General features: G+C 34.8%; 1 protein-coding gene and 1 pseudogene across 2 annotated transcripts in view; both read left to right on the top strand.

Moving 5' to 3' along the window:
• Window positions 1-22,626, top strand: part of ARHGAP24 (Rho GTPase activating protein 24) — a 431,485-nt gene that overhangs the window by 109,222 nt on the left and 299,637 nt on the right. The window lies entirely within an intron of this gene.
• LOC118708749 lies at window positions 10,369-12,154 on the top strand (annotated as a pseudogene).

The following is a 22,626-nucleotide window of genomic DNA, read 5'->3' as shown; positions in this document are numbered from 1 at the left end:
AATGGATGAATTCTGAAGCTAAATTGCCTTGTTTGAATCCTGGCTCCTCCACCCATTACCTATGACCTTCAACTTGTTACTTGACCTTTGGAACTGAGGTTCCAATTTCCCATCTATAAACTGAGAAAAATAATATTGACTACAGCAAAGGATTATAGTGATAACTAAATTATGAATAAAAATACTTAGAAAAGTGATTAGCATATATTAAGTATCGATACTAGAATAATAGTGACTTATTTAATTAGGAATTGAATAAGTTACATTTTAAAATAAGAACCCTATGCAATGCTCTATTTCACATGTGTCAAACACAAGGCCCGCGGGCCAAATCCGTCCCGCCAGGCCTTGCAATGTGGCCCGCACCGCGCTGTCATCACTGCACTCCGCTGCGTTTCCATCACAATGACAGTTTATGACTGTTCAGTAAACCATTCGGCCCGCGATTTAGGCTGGATTTTAGATTTTGGTCCCTTCTCTGATTGAGTTCGACACCCCTACTCTATTTCATTAAATGTAGACTGAATAATATTAATAGTATGTATAAGGTGCTGCTATAAACTGAATTTTTTCTTCATTTAAGAATTGGTGAGCACCAATGACATTATTTCTGTTCTAATCAGAACATTTTGCTTTGTCTTAGTCCAATTGATCCTTCTCTGCATGACCCGCCCTCTCCTGGAATAGCACTGTTACTTTGTTTGGGGGCTGAGTTTTTGCCACTGCTTCTGCAAATGCTCCAAATTCTTTGTCAGTCCAATATTAGTCAATTTCTAAGGCAACTTTGTTCTCCTTTAACATGTCCTGGAAATGTATGCTCTTACTTAAAAAACAAAAAAACAAAACTAACCTTGGAATGCTTTCATTTCTTTCAAACTTGAGTGGCTTTTGCTTTTGTGCTTTCTCTGTTGTTTCCTTTACAATTGTGCGGAGGACAAACCAATGCATTCCCTTTGTAGAGAAGAATGTTTTTGATTGGGTTATGAATTAAAAAGAGATCCTTCATTGCTTAGCACTATGGCACTTTCAGCTTAAATATCATCAAACTGTACTTTATCTGCAATAGTTTACCTAATTTTTAGCCTCTTCATAATGCATATTTTTAGGCTACAGAGTGATTGGGGCATGAGGAAATTTAGTGAGCATTGCTTATCTCTCTGTGAGCAGCCTAGGGGCATAGATCAAGTCTGAATCAATTTGTTATTGCTCATGTCTAGCAGAGTGTTTGTATTGGTGTGTTGAATTGAAGGGGTAACAGGATGTTATGCTCTTGGTTACCCAGCCAGAATAATACATTTTAATGGGTTTGGCTCAATATCATCAACAGAAGTAGATCAGATGCAAAGGGTGAAGATGAATTTAAGAATATCAGAACTCAATCTCTCAAATTGGTTTCTAGCTCCTTAGGAAAAAGTGGCATACTTGTAGTAATTCTTGCTGCTATGGTGAGCAGGTGTTCTCAGTTTCAAAGGTCTTGTTGTATGTTAGTAGCTCCCATGGTTTCCATTCACAATTACTGTCTGTTTCACTCTCTTTAGGACCCTGTACTACTGTGCTTCATATATGGTGGCTCTTATTATTTTCTCCTGGAAAATTAGACTACATAATTGAAAGCATTAACTTGGAAGTCAGTTAGGTCTGGATTTGTAAAGGTTCTTGGTGTAGTGTTCTATGAATATGAGAGAAATTGAGAAAGACTGCCTTTGCCCTCAGTTATTCATCTAAGAATTATGATAATACTAGAGCAGAGAATGCTCGTTATTAAAGAAAATTTGACATAGAAAAGGGTCAATTGATTTAAAATAAGAACCTCATCTACAATAATAAAAGTATAATATGCTAATTACACCGGACAGCCAAATGACCTTCCGGACAAAGCCAGGTCTGCGAGGGTTGAGTCCCTTGCACAAATTTCACGCATTGGCCTCTAGTTTTATAATAATAAACAAGTTCTTTTAGGACTTTCTCTTGAAATAAAGTTATGTGAATGAGCATATTTTGTCTAATATGAAACATTTCGTATTTGTAACTATGTGCTACTGCTGTTTTTGGAGCTGGGAAGAATATTTGAATGGGGATTAATCTTTCAGGTCCATGTGTAAGTGAATATTTTGTATTATCGAAGTCTTTGCTGCCCGATGTAACCTTGTAGGCATAGGGACTTGGACAATAAATTTTCAAAAAAAAAAAAAAACTTGCCTGAAGTTATTATGCGGATAAACTAATATACACAGGACACATTTTCTGTAATGTTGGGTAAATGAGAGCCATTATGTAATAGTAAGCATGTGTCTCCATTGGATCCCCTAGACACTTACCTTACTGAGAAAAATGATGGCTTTAAAAAGTGTCTGCATTTTTAAAGCTTTAGAAATTGCATTTAGCTCTTCAGATTAAAAATAAAATGTTTAGTTTATGGAAAATTTTGAATTTATTCATCAGCACTACAAAAGTCAGTAATTCATTACATGAGCTGTTTATTGGTAGTACCATTCCTACTCTCTCTCCCTCCTTCTGTGGCCTGATTCCTTCCCCCTCAATGTTCTCTCCTAAAGAAAACAGTTCAGGCACATAAGTCTCGGAAATGCAGAGTACGATTGAAAATTGAGATTATTCATGAGTCAGTGGTAAAAGTCTGATGAAAGAATGCACTGCCTACTTGTCGAAACTAGATGGGTTATGCAGGAAAAATGTGAGCACAACAACTTGCTTGTTTTCTAACTCTCTCCTGGCTTCATGTGGCAGACACATTCTTTCTTCATTCAGGTATTTAATTATAATCCCCTTCTGGACCTGTGCTTTTCTCCAGGTTTTGTTACAGTGAACAGTAGGTATGTGGTACCTGATTGCATGTACTGGCAAGAGACCCTTAAAAATAACTGGTAAAATAATTAGGGTTTTAGTTCTTTGGTGTTTGTGGCTAGTCAGTCAAATATATGGCTAAATTGAGTTATCTTCCATTACATTCACACACAGTGTGCAAGGGACAATATGCTAATTTCTAGATCCTTGTCTTAGATTGTGAAAATTCTATTTTAAGGCCAATGTACATCAAGATGATCCAAGAGGCAAAGTGCATAATTTAATATTTGAGAATTATCTTATTTATGAAGGACTAGAATGGAGCTACATACTAAAATACATGCTCTTTACTTCTTTTCTACTTAATATTATTTTTAGTTTTAATCATATAAACCAACTTAAAAGTTGTACTCATCACCTATATTTAACAGAATTAACCTTTCTCTATATTTCCTTCAGATTGCATTTTTGTAAAGGAATAAAATGCTAAAAACACAGTGAAAGCTCTATCCTCTCCTTTTCACATTTGATTTAACTACTCCTGAAGTTGGTGTATTTAATATTCAGGCATGATTTTTTATATATATTTGTATATATGTGTGTACCCATAAACATCTAAGAGTATGTTTTAAAAGTTTAATAAATTCCATCATGATCTATAACTCCTTTCAGAGTTTGCTTTTATCACTTAGTATTATGTTTCAAAATTTTATCAATGTTAATACATTTAAAATTTAGTTAATTGATTTTCAGTGCTTTATAATATTACATTACATAAAACCAGGCCTGTTATGAGATATTAAATTTTAATATTTTTAGAGCATGAGAAAGGAAGTGGGGGAGAGATACACAGAGAGAGAGAGAGAGAGAGAGAGAGAGAGAGAGAGAGAGAGAGAGAAAGAGAAAGAGAAAGGAGGAAACGTCCATTTGTTGCTTCACTTATTTATGCATTCATTGGTTGACTCTTGTATGTGCTCTGACTAGAGATTGAACCTACAACCTTGGCATATTGGGAATGGCACTCTAACCAAATAAGTAACCCAGCCAGGGCCAAGGGATCTTAAATTATTGAATGCCCCAAGTTTTGGGCACCATTATAGATATTTTATTTTTGTCCTATGTTAAATCTTAATTTAATGGTATTTTGCTGATTGATGAGGCTACAATAGGAAAAAAAAATACGTTCCTGCCCAGCAAAACCTACCGTTTATGAGCTTACTGAATGTCCTCTTAATCTGCTTGCAAACCAATAGTTCGTTGCCAAGTTTGTCTATTTCCTGGAGCACTTTGGTAACTACTCCTACCAGAAGCCTGTTCATTCTAATATTCAAGCTAGACATTTGCTTCCCTAAGTTCACAAATTTGTTAGGAATATTTTCTATCTCCAAGTTATCACAGGCAACATTTTTAAACAAATATTTTACCTAGCCTCCTATAGTAGTTTATTGTCATTCACCACCTGATCTGAAAACCAGTGCTACATATATTGGGGTTTTGGCATAACAGTATTTTAATTCTAGGTATCCATTTATATATTCTGATCTTTTGCCAAAATATTGCCTAACAATCCATCACAATAGTCAGTGTCTTATACCAATCATCAATCATTCTTGCATTCACATTGGATTTTCACAGCTAGAGACTGGCTGCTCAGTCTAGATTTGGCTAGGCTGGATTGCAAACAGCAGGTTGAATTCAGTTCTGTTCCACATGTTTTTTATTTGTTTTTTCTTTCTTAGACCATGGACACATTGGGACTTGACCTTTTCTTGGTAATCACAGAAGCCCCAAAGAAATCAGTCAGTAACACAAGCACCATCTGTTTACATCATGTCTGCTATCATCCCATTGGTGAAAGCCTAAGGTCAAGAGGCAGGAAAGTCTCATGGCAAATTATGTACAGGGGGAGGAGTTAAGAATGAAGACAAATAATGCGATAGCCCACAAGAGGAAAGAATATTTTAATTGATTGCCTCCTGTGTGCCTGATACTGCAAAAGGTGCTTTACATCCACACACATAATTCTCCAGCCTGCATCATGAGCTATGTACCATTATCTCCATTTTTCAAAAAAGAAAGTTAAGACTTTGAATAGGTAACTAATTTGCTTAGAAAATAGAAAAGCCAGGAATTGTATCCCTATTCTTAGATCTCAAGAATTATGCTCTTTCTTCTAAAAAAAAAACTTACAACTTCAATTATTTCCCAAAAATTTAATATAAAAAAATTAGACATAGTCATAGAACATTAATACTACTACTAATAGTACTAATAAATAGTAGTGCTAATTAGTATGTGTAATATGTATTCTTTAGAGCCAGGTTATCCTCACTGCTTTTCTTGTGAGAAACAGATAAACCTAATTATCCAGTTGGGACCAAAGAAAATGAAGACATGAAAGATAAATGGACCAAGCTTAGAGTCAGAATAAGAAATCTGAATTTGCATTTTCTTTTTTAATATTTTTCAAGCATGTGGCTGCCCCTCTTCATTAAAATGTCAGTGGCAAAGCATATAATATTATTATATTGATGAAACTGGTGTGCATCAGTAAAGAACTCTGCCTTCTCTGTTCACAAAAGAATCTTCAGGAAGAAAACAGAAAAAAAAAATCTTAGGTCTCCAAATTTCTTCTTTGATAGGAATAAAATGATTAATATGTTATAAACCAGAAAACACAAAGCATGCTTATGGAACTGGAGCAGTTCCTGTTTATAGACAACTCACCAGAGATGTCTGATTGGATTAGCAAAGTATGTATACCATGTTGGCTGCATATGGCACATTTGTCCTGGTGGGGCAGGTCATCCTATCTAATAAAAGGGTAATATGCAAATTAACTGTCTCTCCTTCACAAAGATGGCAGTGCCCATAGCCACAAGATGTTGGACACCTAGTCCTCTCAGCCCCACTGGAGTCCCCCAGACCCAGAGAGACAGCTGCTGAGAGAGGGCAGTGTGAGCGGCCTGGCTGAATGCTTGCTTTGTTGCCGCACCAGCTTGGGCTGGCCCCCTGGAGCTGGAGCAGACACTGACAGGGACAGGGACAGGGGGCCGGCCTGCAGCCTCCATGGCCGACCACAGGCCTAGAGAGGAGACGGTGGGCCCGCCGCCTACAGAATGAACGGGGGTCCCTTCTGCCTCCTGTGGAAGCAGCACAGCTCCCAGTGGTAGTAGCCAATGGGCTACTAGTTTAAAATATAATATGCAGGAGTCATTGAGATTGATTTCATGTGCTGCAGAACTCACGAACAGTATGAATCTGATGCAATCTATTAGACTGCCAAATAGATGCCTGTATACCTCTAACCTTCCGTGGAAGAGAAGATTCACACTCAGGTGCCTAAACTGTACTGGACATTAGGATTAGCTTCTGTGATAACCACCGAATATACAAAATGTCAGTATTGAAATTGTTATGACTTCTGAGAAAATGGTAGAGTCTTTGGAAATAACTGTTGAAAATTTAAAAAAACAAAGTTTTACTGTGTATTTTGACAACATATTTCTTTCTCAAGTATTTTCTTTTATGAGGAACTATTAAAGTGGAATAATCACAGAAACTTAACCCTAATTTTAGAGAAAAATAAGGGATATTTCTTTGTATTTTCTTAAACAGAAAAGAGAGACCAAATAATGAGAAAATTCAATGCAAACTACCTTATACCTATCTGTGAAAGATGGAAGTAGAGAAAATGAAACTGAAGAGAAGACTAAAATCTGTTTAGAGAATGTAGGATAATGTAGGAAGAGATTAAGACAAAAATCTTCTTTGATGTCTAGTTCATCATTTTATTTTGCTAAAACAGACATGTATTATTTCCTGAGATGTGAAGCATCTGAACACACTTCATTTGTCTCAAAAAAAGGGAAAAACAACCTTATATAAGAAGGTAGATAACTTGCCAAGACCGGTTTGGCTCAACGGATAGAGCGTCGGCTTGGGGACTGAAAGGTCCCGGGTTCGATTCCGGTCAAGGGCATGTACCTTGGTTGCGGGCACATCCCCAGTAGGGGGTGTGCAAGAGGCGGCTGATCGATGACTCTCTCTCACCGATGTTTCTAACTCTCTATCTCTCTCCCTTCCCCTCTGTACAAAATCAATAAAATATATTTTAAAAAAAAAAAAGAAGAAGAAGAAGGTAGATAACCATTTGCAAGGTGCCATGGAGGACCTTTCAGGTAAATAATGTTCCAAAGTCTAACCTTCTATATGCATAACCACTAAATCATGACTCAGTGTTAGCCAGCTTTGTTCTGATCAACCATAGAAGTTTGCAATATAGTCCTTTCAGAATGGCCCTGATTTCATCTATCCTAGGCCATCCAGGAGCCAAAATGCATGTATACTGATTCTGAGCCTAGGTACTGACCACAGAACAAATTATACACATTTGGTCAATTGCTCTCCATTATATAATGCCCCAGGATGAACTTTCCATGCCTTTAAAGCACTTAAATGTCACATTAACTCCTTTTGATAATATCAGATGTTAGGAGATTAATCATCCCATATAACCCTTTATTATTAAAAAATGCTCATAGATCCTTTTATTAAACTAGGCCATAAAGAGTAACATAGATGCTTATTAATAGATGGCTGTTCTTCCCATTGCAGCGCTGTTTTTATTGAAATGTAATTTGAAATGATCATATATCTATATCTAGAAACACTATAAGAAAAAAGACCTGTGAAAACGAACTTGTCACTGTATTTATGGTCAGGATGATGTTTATCACATTACAGTTCTGTTCTCAAAAACACCCCACAGAAGAAACTTCTCTTTAGTTTCATTAAAGAAAAGAGAGTGTAATTTTTTTACATGACTATCAATTTGTATTTGCTTTATAGGCACTATCAATCTTCTAAAAGATTTACCCCTTGGTTCAAGGTTAGTGCACAAGTTTTAGGACATGCAATGTATAGCATATACTAACTTCCTTCATATTTCATTTTGTTTGCCTTTCCTCATTTTCTTTCATCTCAGCCATCTTACCTTTATTTATTTTACTTTGCTCTATTTTCTAGTCTTTAAAACAAATCTTACATTAAACTTTCCTTATAACAAAAAAAGGTAAAAAATAATTTTATCACTCATTACTGGAAGAAATCATAATCACTGATATTGATGTTTCTTGATATTCAGTAATTTAATATGCTGCCCACGGACCAGAAGTAAATGAAGCTCACCAGGGCACCATTGTGCAAGGCTTGCTCCTTGTCTGGTCTGCACATTGTGGTGCCAGAATCTTCTCCCCAGTTCTCAGTTAACTCAAGATGTGTATCATAGCTCATAGTCATCTTTAAAATTGCTAGATGCTATTTTTGATAACAAAAATATTGAGAATACATAACCCCATGATGTAGAATAAACTTTATTATAATTATGAAACTTTAAGCAAATATAGACTTGTCAAGAGCAGACCAGAGATTACACAGCTTCTAGTATTGATTGCCAATTAACAGTTAATGTGAGAGTCCTCCTCATAAGGAATCTGTGAAAATCAGTCAATTGAAAGGACCCATTTTATTAGTCAACAAGCATTTTTAATTTGTGTAAACATATAAAACTATGTGGTCATTGAGAATATTGTTTATATTATTTATATTGGAAACATAATTATTAGAGTATCTATTTCAAGACAATGTCTTTTACTGATTTAGGGCAAAATCTACTTTGTGTCTTTGTGTTTCTCTAATGCTAGAAGTGTGGGTGTTTGAATTGTGTGCTCAGAGCAGATTAGACTCATGTACCCTCAGTTTGAATAACCACAAACAGCTACCTGTAAAAGGAAGAGACACTTTTTTATGTCTTTTCTACATCCTTGAATTCTTTGTCTTATTTTCTAGCATGAAAGGCATATCTAAAATAATGGAATTGAAGTTATAGTAGCAACAGCTTTCCTGAAATTTCCAAGTAATGTTGTCATCAGAATGGCTGAGGGCAGTTATGTTAAGCACAATGTATGTGTCACATAGAATTTGTGGGTTCTAGCTTTACTGAAATTGTGTTTATAATATTTGAATTATGAAAATATCTTAACAGTTTGTGATGGTGCCTTATTATAACTCTCTTATTTATATTTTTTAGATATTTCTCATGTTTGAGGCCACTTGATATCATTGGCCAACATTCTCTTGTTGGCCATGACTTTTTGTAAATGGTAAGGCCTAGAAAGATAGGTGTTATAGAAGATATTAAGATTCTTTGTGTGTGTATGTCTTTTAGTCTCAGTTTTGCAAAGGCTCTCTCCTTTGCCTGTTTGTATTTTTGCTCCCTTTTATTTCTTTATTTTAAAATATATTTTTATTGATTTCAGAGAGAGAAATATCGATGATGAGATAATCATTGATTGGCCGCCTCCTGCATGCCCCCCACTGGGGATTGAGCCCAAAACCTGGGCATATGCCCCTTACTGGAATTGAACCTGGGACCTGTGAGTCTGCAGGTCAACACTCTATCCACTGAGCCAAACCAGCCAGGGCTTTGCTCCCTTTTAGAAATAAATTCTTTTTCTGTAAATCTCAAATTATAAAAAGCAAACCTGTGCATTTATTTACATACCAATGAGTTATAGGAAAGCATAAAAAATTTTCATGTATCTACATCTCTATGTTAAATATATCAATTTTAAATGTAATATTTATATAGCTACTTGTTAAGTCTTTTCTGTATATAGAGACATTTAGATACATTTAACTTTTTAAAGCAAAATTTAAATGTTCAAAAGAACATAAAGTGAAGTATTTCCTCAGCCAACTAGTTTTTCTCTCAGTGACAACCCTTGTTAATACTTATGTATCCTCCTGGAGCTAGTCAGAGTATACACAGACATACATGTGTATTTTTCCTCTTTTTTATAAAATGCAGCAAACTACAGATTTTATTCTTTACCTTGTTTTTATTTCCCATAAAAATATGTCTTTGATTTTTGTGTATATCTATCTATTAAGTATCTATCTATTGATCTATCTATCTCCATATAAGGGCCTTCATTATTTCTATAGCTGCTATATAACATTTTATTATATAGATGTATCCTAATTTACCTGTCTTGATAAGTATTTGATTATTTGCAATATTCTGCTATTAAAATGATACATTTGCATAATTTTGCACATGTAAAATGTATTACTAAGATACATTTTTAAAAATGGAAAGTAACTTTTAATATGATAGATTTTTGCAAATTGTCACCTGTAGCAGCTTAGTCAATATTTTACACTACCATTAGCCATGTATTATTGTAAATGAGATCAAACTTTTCTTTGCATGTTTGCACATTTAATTCCCTTTTTAAAATATTTATTTTTATTTTATTTCTAGGAACTTGTACTACATTAAGAAATGAGCCTTTGCCTATGATATCTATATGCTAATATATTTTCTAATTTGTTTTTCTTTGACAGTTTATTCTATCTATCACACGCATACATGTGTATGGTGAGTGTGTATATATGTGTGTGTACTATCTGTACTCATATATATGAAAGAGATACACATATTGGTAGTGTTTATAGAATTGAAATTCTCATTTTTCCCCTCTTTTATTGTGGATTCTGAGTTTTGTATCATATCTAGGAAGGTCTTTCACATTCTAAAATTATTATAAGATGTTTTTCATGGTTTCTTCTAGTACCTTTATGTTTTCTTTTTCCACTTTAACTTAATTGATCCATCTGGTATAAGATGTAAGTCTAATTACTTCTGAATGTTGCTTTTTCTGTATGAAGTACATAATAAACTTATCTAATTGGGGGGAAATACAATAGCCCAAGAAGTTAAATTTCTGCAATGGCTTAGAAAAAACTGACATCTTTAGCCTTTTCCTGTGGAATCCACTGAGTTGAGAGGAATGTGGCCTTTTCTCCAACCATGGTGTGTGTTCATCCTTTAGCATCAGTGTACACAGAGCCTGCTTGTTCAAGACTCCCATTTGACCAGATATTGTGCACTTTGTTCTCATCAATTTGTGCAAAATAATTATACAGCCCTATCTGGTCAGTGAAGTGGCAGGTCATCAAACCAATGCTGAGTCTCGGGGTACTGGCAGAGCTATGGCTCAAATCCCCAGAGTTTATGGTGGTGAGATTCATCATTATGGCCGGGGTGGTTTGGGATGTGTGTTGTGGGGGCCACATGTTTCCACCAACCAAAACCTGGCATCGTTGGCACCAACAGAGCGAACACAACACAGAAGTAATACACATCTGCTCTGAACTGGCTGCCTCAGCCCTCCAGCACTAGTCATGTCTAAAGGGCATCATATTGAGGAAGTTCCTGGGCATCCTTTGGTGGCTGAAGATAAAGTTAAAGGCTACAAGAAAACCAGGGAGGCTCTTATGCTTCTTAAGAAACTTAAGGCCTAGATATTAAAAAGGTCTCTGCCCCTCCATGTATGAGAGCTGGCAAGGGCAACACGAGAAACCATGGTATCCGGTGCAGGGGACTTTGCATCATCGATAAGGAAGACAACGGTATCACCAAAGCTTTCAGAAACATCCCTGGAATTACTCTCCTTAATATTAAGCAAACTGAACATTTGAAACTCGCTCCTGGTGGCATGCGGGTATGTTTCTGAGTTTGGACTGAAAGTGCTTCCAGCAAGTTAGAGGATTTGTCTGACGCATGGAGTAAAGCTGGCTCCCTCAAGCGTAGCTAGCACCTTCCCATGCAGAAGATGCTCAACACAGACCTGAGCAGAATCTTGAAGAGCCTGGAGACCCAAAGAGCCCACCAACCACCACACAAGTAGGTTCATCAAAGAGTCCTGAAGAAGAGCTGGAAAATCTGAGAATCGTGTTGAAGCTAAGCCTCCATAAACCCCAGCCCATGCACCAGAACCCCATTCTTCTCCAGGCCAAGAACCACAGCTCGGGCTGGATAAAGCAGCAGCAGCAGCAGTGCTAGAAGCCAAAGCAGATGAGAAGGGGGCTCCAGGCAAGAAGCCTGTAGTAGGGACGAAAGGAAAGAAGATTGTTGGTCTCACAAAGCAAAAGTCTTTGGTGGGAAAGAGGCTGCAGCTATCAAGAAACCAGCAACTCAGAAGCCTGCAGAGAAGAAACCCACCACAGAAGAGAAGAAACCTGAGGCATAAACTGAAATGTGCTTATTCCATGAAGTTCACATCACTTTGGACAGCTAATATTGATTTTTAGAAAAAGATCAAAGGCAGTGATGAACATGAAAAAAGTTTTAACTTTTTAAAATAATTTAAATATTTTAATCGAGATATATGTCCCAATTTTTCTCCAAGCAAGGTTTTATACAAATAGATCTTCCAGATTCAGGTTAAATTTAATGTAGCTACTTCTTATTTTTGTTGCAATTTTATGGAAAAGGTTCTTTTTTTAACCATTACTGGTGATTATATACATAAAATGGATTATTATATATGTATGGATATTATTGATTCTTTTCATTAATCTTGTATCCAGTTGCCTTCATATATTTTTATCTCATTTTTCACAAACATTCAGTTGAGTTCCTTAAATATTATAGGTAAGCAATCATATTTGCTCATAAGTTTACCTTCCCAATGTAGTCAGCATTCACTGGCTTCTGAATGAACAGTAATTCTTAGTGACTTAACTAAATAAAATTTTATTTTTTTACATGCACAAATACAGTAAAATAGGGTCAGATACAGTATAATAGGGTCAAATACAGTATAATAGGGTCAGTTACTCAAGGAGTAACTCAGGAATATAGGCTTTTTCTATTTTCTATTTCCATTATCTTAGGGCATGGGTTTTTAATTTTTGTTTTTACTGTGCAGGTCCAGACAGTTAATATTTTAAGCTTTGCTGACCATGTTATCTCTATCACAACTTCTCAATAATTGTTGTAGCTTGAAAACAGCCACAGACAATACGTAAATGAAAAAGCATGGATGGCTGTGCAATAAAACCTAATTAACAGCAGGTGGGCGCCAAATCTGGCCCATGAGCCATAGTTTGCCAGCTCCTGTTCTCAGGCCTCAGAACGCTACACTGGATTCTCTGTATCCAGCAGGTAGATGTGGGAAGAAAGAACCAAGATGACTTGGAATGTTTTCATTAGACAGACTTGGAATGAATACACCTCACTTCTGCTCATGTTCTGCTTTGTAGAACTGTTAGATGACCTTACCTATTGGGAAATGTATCTTATATATACACACAAGAAAAGTAAAAAAAAAAATAGATATGGTGGTCACCCAGCTATTTCTACTATATTTTGCTTGACAACCATTAGAAGAATAATTTATTGTGTATAATTACAATACATTGCTACCATCACTAGAAAGGTGAACAAAAGTGGTGATAATGAAGGGGCTTTTATTGTCTCTGATTTTAATGACCTGCTACAATTTACATTAATCTTGATAACTAGGTATAAATATAAAATATATTTTTATTATTTTATGGAAGAATTTATATTCTTTGTATCTATATTCTATAACCAAATTTGTATTCCTACTATTTATAAAAGGATCTGTTTTGGTACAATCTGTGAGCTAAGAATAGTTTTTATGTTTTTAAAAGATTAAAAATAAGCAAAGAGCGTGCAACAGAGCCTGTATGTCACCCACAAGTCTTAAAATATTTGCCATCTGATTTTTTAGAGAAAACATTTGTTGACTCTTGCTCTAGAACAGTACTTTTCAAATGTAGAGACCAGTAGAATTAGCAACACCTAGAATTTCAACATTGTTAACATTTCGGGCTAGGTAATTCTGTGTTGTAGGGACTATTCTATGTGTGGAATGGTGTTTAGCAGCTTCTCTGGCCTCTACCTACCAAATGCCATTAGTGCCATCGCACACTGTCACTATAACAAAAAAATAATTGCCAAACATAGACAAGTGGCCTCTCCTGGGCAGAAGCTCCACCTGCTGAGAACCACTGATATAGAAACTTGGTCAGAATACAAATTCATGGCCTCGTCCCAGACATACTGGGTTATGATAGAATCTCTGGGATTGGGGTCAGCCATCTGTGTTTTAACAAGCTTTCCAAATGATTCTTATATACACTAAGGCAGTGGTCAGCAAACTTATTAGTCAACAGAGCCAAATATCAACAGTACAATGATTGAAATTTCTTTTGAGAGCCAATTGTTTTTAAAACTTAAACTATATAGATAGGTACATTGATATTAACTTAATTAGGGTACTCCTAAGGTGGCCTTTGCTAAAAACTCAAGCGACCAAAGAATTGCATGTGGCTTGCCGACCACTGCACTAAAGTTAGTGAAACACTTTGGAACCATCTTTAGAATGACTTATATAACCATGAGGTACTATTGTCATGGTAGCATTCTGACAGCCTTCTTTATATTTTCTATGTAAAGAAGTGGTTAAAATTTTTCTATTGTTTCTTAGGACATTTGACAAATTATATTATCTAGAATATTTATCGCATTATCCTGATTTTAAAATGTATTTTCATAAGGTTAAGCTAAGTAATTTCTCATGAATCTTCCCCCCACCCCTTCATTTAGCTAATGGTTTATTTTATTGCTATTTCCAATAATGATTGCTACTAATTTTATCTAATCGTTTTTTAGTGTTTTGCTAGTTCATTTATTTCAACTTGTATTTTTATTAATTCCTCAATTTTGCTTTTCCTGGGTTTTGGTGCTATGCTTTTTCGAAGTTTTTTATATGTAGTTGTTTATTTTAATTTTGTTGTTATAAATATTTAAAGGAGAATTATTCTTCAAGGCTTTACTAGGTATCTCCCATGAGTTTTGCTAGCCAATTATTTTAATACTGATATTTATCTACATATTCTACAGTTTTAGTTTTGATTTCATCTTTCACTTGTGTTTTTTGAAAAGAAAAGTGATTTGTTTTACATTTCTAGTTTCTTAGCTCTTTTTCCTCATTTCTTTGTTTAATGGTTATTGGAAAATACTTTACATACAAATTATATTCTTTTGGAACATATTGAGGGTTTTGCACAGTTGATACTTTTTTTTTAAAGAAATATCTTGGTTCAACATATAATTGGGTCTCACTTTGTTTTCCTATTTGTTGGTTTCTTTCATGTGTAATAGTTGTGTTTAATCTATTAACAATATGTTTTTATGATTGATGTAATTTTTTCATGTTCTTTTACATTATGCTTTCAGTTTGTATAGGTTTATTTAATGTATTTTGCTTTTTGGATCTTTCTTTCCTTTGCTTTGCATGTGTTTCTTTTGTAATACAATTTTTTTTTACCTTTACTCAAGAAAATACCTTTAACCTAGTAATTTCTGTGAAATCCTTAATTCTCTATATTTTACACAAATAACTGTTTACTCTAGAAGCGGAAATGATTATTTTATCATGTTTCTCCTTCTTCTCACCGAATTTAGTTAACCATGTTATTATATTTCTTAGTGTGTACTTATATGTTGCTAAATAAACTAAAACTTATCCAACTTATTGATTTTAAGATATATAGTTTTTTAACTAGCTATAAGAAAAAAGTAACTTTACATTTAAAATCACTTTCCAATCTTCTCTCTTTCTTCACTTGCCTTTTTTTCTCAACTATTACATTGTCAGGATGTATAACATTTATAAGAAGTTCTATAACCCTGTCTTCCCATGTTTTCATTAAATAGAGTCAATGTTTATTTTAATCACTTTACTGTAATTATCCCATTTTTTCCTGTTGGAAAATTATTACCTAAGTCACTTGGTCAAGATGAGCTCATAGCAATATTCTTTTGTTTTGCTTGTTCAAAAATATGGAATTTTTGGATGATTGTTTTTGTGGAGCTTCTCATTATTTTTTTCTGCTATTTTTTTTTAATGTTGGATATTGTAGTAGAAAAAACTGAGATTAGACTGATATTTAGCGAGATAGAAATTATTCAGATGTGCTGCCTGCCAACCCAGATAATTTTTCTTGATTTTACAAAACAATGTAACTAGGATGCATTTCACTTTGAAATGGTCCTGATATAAGGTATGTCATTTGTATCCATAAATTTAATTCCTTCTCTATTTTTTTGGAAAATTCCTTTAAAATTTATATTTTAATATTTTGTGTTTTCTTTTGTTTGATTTTCATATTATTATTTCATAAAACCCATTGCACTCTCTTTAATTTTTTTTCTTTTATCTTCCAATACTCCCATGCTTTGCGATATAATGTGTAATTTTGTCTTAATTTCTCTGTTGTTTTTATTATTTTCTTCCCTTCCTTTTCTGAACTTTATCAGCTCATGATCTATCTATTTTTGTTTTCTCACCCTCTGTTCTCTGGTCTCTTATATAGCCATGTGCCCATATAAAACTTAGCTTATATTACTATTTATAAGAATGAGAAAATACATATTGGGAGACAATTAGCAGTTTTACCTTGAAGACTGGCCTTCTGTAGATAAAGTTTTTCTTGTCCTAAGCCAGTGGTTGACAAACCCGTTAGTCAACAGAGCCAAGTATCAACAATACAATGATTGAAATTTCTTTTAAAAGCCGAATTCTTTAAACTTAAACTTCTTCTAAAGCCACTTCTTCAAAATAGACTCACTCCAGCCGTGGCATTTTGTGGGAGAGCCACACTCAAGGGGTCCAAGAGCCGCATGTGGCTTGTGAGCTGCAGTTTGCCGACCACAGTCCTAAGCTAAGTGGCACATAACTGGGGGACTGGGAACGTGTGTTACCTGAAGAACTATCATCTTTTATTGGGACAGGAGGCATGTTCTTGTGTCTCGAAGGTGCAAGGCCTCAGAGTTTCATCTCACTGGATTTTACATAATGAGAGAACCCAAGGTATATTACACAAGTTGTTAAAGGACATACAAAATGAAAACATTCCTGTGGTCTTACTGTGTTTTTAAGCTTTTATCACATATATACACAATAGGGATTTAGGGTTCACAGGTATGCAGCCCAGCTGCCAAATCTGCATTCATTAATAGCAAATTAATGTCTAATAGCAATGACCAATAAAATACTTGCCTCTCCCAGCTCCATGTAGTTTTGCAACTGCAATTACCTTGCGTTGTACACTTCTTCACAGCACAAAGGTGTCATTTGGAGGTTTAAAAATGTTTTAGACTATCAGGAGATAAAATTAGATTTTGTTTTCTCTGATGAGATAACAGATGTTCTAAGATGCTAATTATTCTAGGGACAGTATCATTTACTTGGGATATATTAACTCATTAAAAATTTTCTCTTTTGGTTTTGCTCCAATAGATAGCATTCCCCCCTTTTTATATGTGTGTTTGGCTCAAGGAAAAATAATAATGAGTGCATTGTTGTCTAGTACCTACTGTTTTTAGTTTCTAGTAAAAATTGGCCATTAAAATGCTTAGTGTACGTCTACATACAGTGTTACCGCACTGCCCATATGGAAATCTTGGCACTCCTCTGATTAACAGTTTATCTGACTGGCTGTCTGTGTTTTCCTTTGCTTTTCTACTGTCTGGCATTTCTTTGGCTGCCTCTCTGAGTCTCTTTTTCTCTTGATGTGTAACTTTTTGGTTATCTGTTGATCTAATGATAAATTACACTGATAAGGAAGGCATATATTGGAATTTTTAGAATGTTACCCAGTATAGATTTTGGACAAATTAGAATGGGGTCTAGTCTTTCTTTAAAAAGTATTTTCTAGTTATCTTCTATTAGTATAGAACTGTGCTAGCATGAGTTTAAATTGGGCAATTTCTTATAAGTCAAGACACCTGCACAGTTCTAAAATTTTAATGCAATTGCTCCTTGAACTGACCTCTATTTATTTTGCCTTATATGAAATACACAATTTCTCGCCCCAAAGTTTCTCTAGCAGGGTGATATTTACAACCTTTGGCTTCTTACATGTTTAACTTATTCTACTCACTCACTAAGATCTAGGAAGGTATAATTTAATTTTAGCTTCAACCCATAGTTTTTATTCCCTTTTAATTAACTATTATAAATCAACAATTTAAAAAATACTTTTAGAATAGGTGTAATTTTATGTATTTTCTAAAATATTTTTAGGGACCTTTTCTTCTTTCTAAAGTTAAGTTTTAAGTTTCATTAGATTTCATTGGCAACCAGATGCTTCTGGTTCTGGCCCTTACAAATCAACTTGATTTTTTTTTTTTTTTATAGACAGGTCTTTAATTTATTTCCTTAGATGCATGCAAAAATATTCATCTTTCTCAATATATAAATTACTATCTTTATGATTTTTTCAGTTTAAGTGACTTGACATTATACTTAAATGTCATTGTGCAACTGATATTTTGCATGTAGTAATTAGCAGTCTAACTAAGAAATGAAAAAAATCACAAGTGATTTGGTTTCCTTCCAGTCAGTGAGCTTTGTATATTGATGTACTTAATATGAAATGGAGAAATAAAATTATATATTGTCTAAGTATTAAGAGTTTTGTTTTAATAATTTGTGATCTCTATGCCAAATATTCTATAGTTACTCAGATTAATAATTTTTTTCTGCCTCTAATTACCACTAATATTGCTTAATTAACTTATTTTCTAATTTAAGCCTGGAGGTAATTAAGGTAATTAAGGTATATTAATACTAGGTTTGATAGGCTTGCTATGAATATATGAATCTGTTCATTCATATATGTATTTTCACATATGTATATTCATTCATACATTCAATACTAGCCATTGTCATTATCCCTTGACACAAAGTTCCAATTAATTTAGGCTGTTCTTATCACAATCCACTGAACATACAGTGGAAAGACTCAGTTTTATTCCTCTATTGAAACTCTTTCCACAGTCCTAAATTGTCAATCCAACCAAATTATTCTTGTGACCATTGTAAGTTTGAATCTCTCTGTGAAGTCTTTCCTGACAAATCCAAAGTTAATGAATTTCTCCCTTTTCTTTTAATGTAATTTTTACACTAATCATATACATTAAGTTGATGTGTATCTTCCTCTAAACCAAACTATAAGTGACTAGTGACATAAATTCATACTTCTCCTGTCTTGCTCTCAGTGTTTTTGCTATCTATGAACATGGTAAGCACTTCTTAAATAAATTTTTGAGGGAAGGAAAACTTAAAATCTGTAAAAGCTGCCAAAGTATCACAGTTATGGACACACAATAATTTTCCACATAGTTAAATCTGTCAGCGATATTGAATGTGGAAACCAATGTAACTGAAAAAAAAATGTTCAAGTTACATTAATTGAATGTATGAGTTGCTTAGATAATCAGTGTTACCTAGATCAGTGTATTTTTGTTTTGTTTTGTTTGGTCTTAAGGGCTTAATTGTGATCAATGCATACTCGTATCTGATACTGGGATGAGTTTTCTGGATCATCTCCCTGGGTAGTATAACCATAATCATAGATAGTTTAGATCCATTAACAAAGAAGCTGATCTCAGCCAAGGTTAGAGACAGGGTGAGAGTCCAAAGATCTTTTATATCAGCCAAAGCCGGTTTTGCTCAATGGATAGAGTGTCGGTCTGCGTACTGAAAGGTCCCAGGTTCGATTCTGGTCAAGGGCATGTACCTTGGTTGCGGACACATCCCTGGTAGGGGGTGTGCAGGAGGCAGCTGGTCGATTTTTCTCTCTCATCGACGTTTCTGGCTCTCTATCTCTCCCCCTTTCTCTCTGTAAGAAAAATCAATAAAATATAATTTTTAAAAAAGATATTTTATATCAACTTTATAACCTCTAAAACCTCAATTTTGGCAACAAATATGGGGTGGGTGTCACCAAGAGTAGAAGTTTTAGGTTGATATACAACACTCATTCGGTTTCAGTAGTTTTTCCTTTTAAAACATACATTTGCCTTCTAAAAATTCCACAAAATAGATTCTAATATCTATATATGTATTGTCAATAGCCACAAATGGTAACCACTAACCACATATGGCTATTGAGGATTGAAATATGGCTAATCTGAATTGAGTTGTGCTTTAAGTGTAAAAAAAACAAAAACAAAAAAAACAACACTTGATTCCAAAACTTTGTATGGAATAAAATAAGGTAAAATATCTTTATAATTTCACAAATAAGCATATTGAATGTTTTGGTTTTGTTGCATTAAGTAAAATGTATAATTAATATTCATTTCGCTTGGGTTTTTTTATTGACGAAGCTACTAGAAAATGTTAAATCAAAAAGTTAGCTCACATCCTATTTCTATTGGCGAATGCTGATCTATCAATAGTTCAAAGAGATATTTGAGGTTTTCTTTCAAATAGGAACACATATTAACATAGAAGATGACTATTAAGACCTAGGGCTGTGGTTTACATTCCTGTGAGGGTTTATCCAATATCTACACTCCCTTTGCCTCATCTCCTGAACAGAAGCTTCTGCTACACCACACATCATCTCAGTCACACCACACTGTTGTCCTAGTCAAGATCCTTAGTGATCACACCATGGCAGGCTAGGAATGTGGCATAGCTTTGTAATAACTTCTCTCATCTCCACCCCTTCTCACTAATCATGATGGTCTTCTGTATGTTCATAACTCCAGCTTCACCTTGATTTATGAAGAACTGCAGTAGTTATTTAGCTAGAGAAATAATTCTGGTACTTTGTTTTAAATATAAATACCACATTTAATGATACTAGATTTGTACATGTAATATGACTCTGCTTGACTTAGTGGTTTTAGTTCAGCTGTTCTAATGAATTTAGAGAAGAGCCTGTTGCAATTTAATATTCTTTCCTAACACCTTTTGGCACCACTTGAAACATAAAGGGTTACATTTTTCAACTGACATGTGGCTTCTTCAAAATTCTCTAGTAGTTATCGGAAGAGAAATTCTATAAGTGATAGCAGCTTATTTTAAACTTGAGGACACTCAATAAAATTGAATTTAACAATACAGGACTCTGTTCTTTCTCCTTTCTCTTCCCCTCTAGCATTAACATTTATTTTAATTTAATTCATGTGTGTTTGTGTGCTCCCACAATGTGTGGGGCACCTAGTCAATCCAGATCAGTGAGCACAAAGAGTTCCAGAGTTTTTATTTATTATTTATTCATTCATTCATTCATTCAAATATATTTTTATTGATTTCAGAGAGGAAGGAAGAGGGAGAGAGAGATAGAAACATCAATGATGAGAAAGAATCATTGATGGGCTGCCTCCTGCATGTCCCCTATTGGTGATCAAACCCCCAACTCAGGCATGTGCCCTTCACCAGAACTGAACCTGAGACCCTTCACTCCGTAGGCCAATGCTCTATCCACTGAGCCAACCCAGCTAGGGCTAGTCTCCAGAGGATTTTTTTTAAATTAAATTGCAATTTTCATTTTATTATAAATGTGTATTATCATATGCAGATAGGGTATATCCTCTGAATGATTTTAATTTTAATAATTTTAGATAGTTGCTTCTAATATATACCTAATGAAATGGCAATATATTTTATGATTCCATACCAAAAATTTCTACTTTTGTTTATTATTTCTCAACTTGTCCTATAATCACCTAGAAGATGGGAATGTAGAATCAGACATGACTCTCTTGTCTCTAATCATAGTCTTGGATAAAACCTACTTCTCACTCTGCAGCTTTAGGACAGATTGACTAGGGATAACTCAGTACTATTCTATATTTCAGTAAATTCTATAATCTCAATACATTTTAAGAGACTATGTTTATATGGCTGGTGTTACTCTGAGTATTTCATTGGAAGAAATAAATCATCTCAATGGTATTGAAGCAAACACACCTGATCTCAATATCAGGCAAAAGCAGGAAGAATATAATTCTTTATATTTTGTCCAGTGTTCAGTAAACCTAAATATCTAAAGAACTCTCAAAGTTGGCTCTAAGATATTTACATAGTTTAATTTGTTACCAAACAGAAAGAGTTGATCCACCTGGCAGAGACAAACACTGAAGGCTAAGAATTACAGCAGAGAAAGATGGGCTATTTTATTTTGAATCGTACCACCCAGGAGAAGGGAAGCTAATATTCAAAAGGCCAAACTACCTATCCAGTGTTTGAGCAGTTTTTTTTTAAGGGTATAGGGAAACATATATGTGGAAATGCAAGTGGGCAAGATTTAGTTGGAGAACTTGGGAGTTTGGCCATTTAGTGTAAAGAGCATCAGCACAGATCTTCCTGAATAATAAACTCTTTGCTTCTTAAAGAGTTTTGGAGTTCAAGTTCCCATTAATTCCACTCCTTTGGTTTCCTGTGAGTTTGGAAAATGCTCCAGAGAATGGCAATTACATACTTTAGAATAAAAGGAGGAGAGGTAAAGAAGGTTACATGAAATCCATTGGTGGCAGATTAAGGGGACAGGAGAAAGAAAAATGGGGAAATCTCTGGGGTTGGATAAAGCGTAAAACAGAGACAAATATTTCTTTTGCATTGGTGGGTACGGATAGTTAACAATGAACATTTACAGCACATAGAGATAGTATGCTGGGAGTGAGGTAACAATGAGGCAATCTGTGGTCTCTTGCTCTGGTGTGGTGGTTGTGCCCTAAAGTGTCTGGAAAAAATTACTCTGACATTTCAAAGGTATATTATCTTAGATGCAAAAAGACAGTAGACAGGCTCAGTTAAGGTAAAGATTAACCTTGGTCAAGGAAGCTACAGGCCTAGGATGTCACTACCTGCCATGGCCTGCTCTCAGTGAGGAATTTTTATGTTGAGACCATCCTATGTGGTTGCTTTCAAATCTGAGTTTGCAGGGCCTGCCATGCTGGCCTCCCTTGACTTTGTCAGGTTTAGTACTTGGCCCTCTTTTTGTCCACACTAAGGAAATTACTAGGAAGGGAAGCAATTCCTATGTATTAAGTGTGTCTTTTTATTTTATGTATTCTGCCACTTTGACATCAGAGACCTTGCTGATCCTGGAGAGACAGCCCCTCCTTGGATTAGCTAATAT

The sequence above is a fragment of the Pipistrellus kuhlii genome, unplaced genomic scaffold (assembly GCF_014108245.1).
Source record: "Pipistrellus kuhlii isolate mPipKuh1 unplaced genomic scaffold, mPipKuh1.p scaffold_m20_p_1, whole genome shotgun sequence".
NCBI classification, from domain to species: domain Eukaryota; kingdom Metazoa; phylum Chordata; class Mammalia; order Chiroptera; family Vespertilionidae; genus Pipistrellus; species Pipistrellus kuhlii.
Note: the sequence above shows the minus strand (reverse complement) of the source record. Positions and strands in the feature narration are given on the sequence as shown.